Source organism: Tachypleus tridentatus, chromosome 1 (assembly GCF_004210375.1).
Source record: "Tachypleus tridentatus isolate NWPU-2018 chromosome 1, ASM421037v1, whole genome shotgun sequence".
Taxonomy (NCBI): Eukaryota; Metazoa; Arthropoda; class Merostomata; order Xiphosura; family Limulidae; genus Tachypleus; species Tachypleus tridentatus.
This window is the reverse complement of record NC_134825.1, coordinates 67,710,659-67,713,722: the sequence shown is the minus strand read 5'-3', so window position 1 is coordinate 67,713,722 and position 3,064 is coordinate 67,710,659.

The window sequence follows — 3,064 nt, the reverse complement described above, 5'->3', positions numbered from 1 at the left end:
AATAAATAAAATGAAATTTAAATGTCACATACTCATTGAACGAGATCTCTCATCGGTCAGTTTACAATAAATAAAATGAAATTTAAATGTCACATACTCATTGAACGAGATCTCTCATCGGTCAGTTTACAATAAATAAAATGAAATTTAAATATCACATACTCATTGAACGAGATCTCTCATCGGTCAGTTTACAATAAATAAAATGAAATTTAAATATCACATACTCATTGAACGAGATCTCTCATCGGTCAGTTTACAATAAATAAAATGAAATTTAAATGTCACATACTCATTGAACGAGATCTCTCATCGGTCAGTTTACAATAAATAAAATGAAATTTAAATGTCACATACTCATTGAACGAGATCTCTCATCAGTCAGTTTACAATAAATAAAACGAAATTTAAATATCACATACTCATTGAACGAGATCTCTCATCGGTCAGTTTACAATAAATAAAATGAAATTTAAATGTCACATACTCATTGAACGAGATCTCTCATCGGTCAGTTTACAATAAATAAAATGAAATTTAAATGTCACATACTCATTGAACGAGATCTCTCATCGGTCAGTTTACAATAAATAAAATGAAATTTAAATGTCACATACTCATTGAACGAGATCTCTCATCGGTCAGTTTACAATAAATAAAATGAAATTTAAATGTCACATACTCATTGAACGAGATCTCTCATCGGTCAGTTTACAATAAATAAAATGAAATTTAAATGTCACATACTCATTGAACGAGATCTCTCATCGGTCAGTTTACAATAAATAAAATGAAATTTAAATGTCACATACTCATTGAACGAGATCTCACATACTCATTGAACGAGATCTCTCATCGGTCAGTTTACAATAAATAAAATGAAATTTAAATGTCACATACTCATTGAACGAGATCTCTCATCGGTCAGTTTACAATAAATAAAATGAAATTTAAATGTCACATACTCATTGAACGAGATCTCTCATCGGTCAGTTTACAATAAATAAAATGAAATTTAAATATCACATACTCATTGAACGAGATCTCTCATCGGTCAGTTTACAATAAATAAAATGAAATTTAAATGTCACATACTCATTGAACGAGATCTCTCATCGGTCAGTTTACAATAAATAAAATGAAATTTAAATGTCACATACTCATTGAACGAGATCTCTCATCGGTCAGTTTACAATAAATAAAATGAAATTTAAATGTCACATACTCATTGAACGAGATCTCTCATCGGTCAGTTTACAATAAATAAAATGAAATTTAAATGTCACATACTCATTGAACGAGATCTCTCATCGGTCAGTTTACAATAAATAAAATGAAATTTAAATGTCACATACTCATTGAACGAGATCTCTCATCGGTCAGTTTACAATAAATAAAATGAAATTTAAATGTCACATACTCATTGAACGAGATCTCTCATCGGTCAGTTTACAATAAATAAAATGAAATTTAAATGTCACATACTCATTGAACGAGATCTCTCATCGGTCAGTTTACAATAAATAAAATGAAATTTAAATATCACATACTCATTGAACGAGATCTCTCATCGGTCAGTTTACAATAAATAAAATGAAATTTAAATGTCACATACTCATTGAACGAGATCTCTCATCGGTCAGTTTACAATAAATAAAATGAAATTTAAATGTCACATACTCATTGAACGAGATCTCTCATCGGTCAGTTTACAATAAATAAAATGAAATTTAAATATCACATACTCATTGAACGAGATCTCTCATCGGTCAGTTTACAATAAATAAAATGAAATTTAAATGTCACATACTCATTGAACGAGATCTCTCATCGGTCAGTTTACAATAAATAAAATGAAATTTAAATATCACATACTCATTGAACGAGATCTCTCATCGGTCAGTTTACAATAAATAAAATGAAATTTAAATGTCACATACTCATTGAACGAGATCTCTCATCGGTCAGTTTACAATAAATAAAATGAAATTTAAATGTCACATACTCATTGAACGAGATCTCTCATCGGTCAGTTTACAATAAATAAAATGAAATTTAAATGTCACATACTCATTGAACGAGATCTCTCATCGGTCAGTTTACAATAAATAAAATGAAATTTAAATGTCACATACTCATTGAACGAGATCTCTCATCGGTCAGTTTACAATAAATAAAATGAAATTTAAATGTCACATACTCATTGAACGAGATCTCTCATCGGTCAGTTTACAATAAATAAAATGAAATTTAAATATCACATACTCATTGAACGAGATCTCTCATCGGTCAGTTTACAATAAATAAAATGAAATTTAAATGTCACATACTCATTGAACGAGATCTCTCATCGGTCAGTTTACAATAAATAAAATGAAATTTAAATATCACATACTCATTGAACGAGATCTCTCATCGGTCAGTTTACAATAAATAAAATGAAATTTAAATGTCACATACTCATTGAACGAGATCTCTCATCGGTCAGTTTACAATAAATAAAATGAAATTTAAATGTCACATACTCATTGAACGAGATCTCTCATCGGTCAGTTTACAATAAATAAAATGAAATTTAAATGTCACATACTCATTGAACGAGATCTCTCATCGGTCAGTTTACAATAAATAAAATGAAATTTAAATGTCACATACTCATTGAACGAGATCTCTCATCGGTCAGTTTACAATAAATAAAATGAAATTTAAATGTCACATACTCATTGAACGAGATCTCTCATCGGTCAGTTTACAATAAATAAAATGAAATTTAAATGTCACATACTCATTGAACGAGATCTCTCATCGGTCAGTTTACAATAAATAAAATGAAATTTAAATGTCACATACTCATTGAACGAGATCTCTCATCGGTCAGTTTACAATAAATAAAATGAAATTTAAATGTCACATACTCATTGAACGAGATCTCTCATCGGTCAGTTTACAATAAATAAAATGAAATTTAAATGTCACATACTCATTGAACGAGATCTCTCATCGGTCAGTTTACAATAAATAAAATGAAATTTAAATGTCACATACTCATTGAACGAGATCTCTC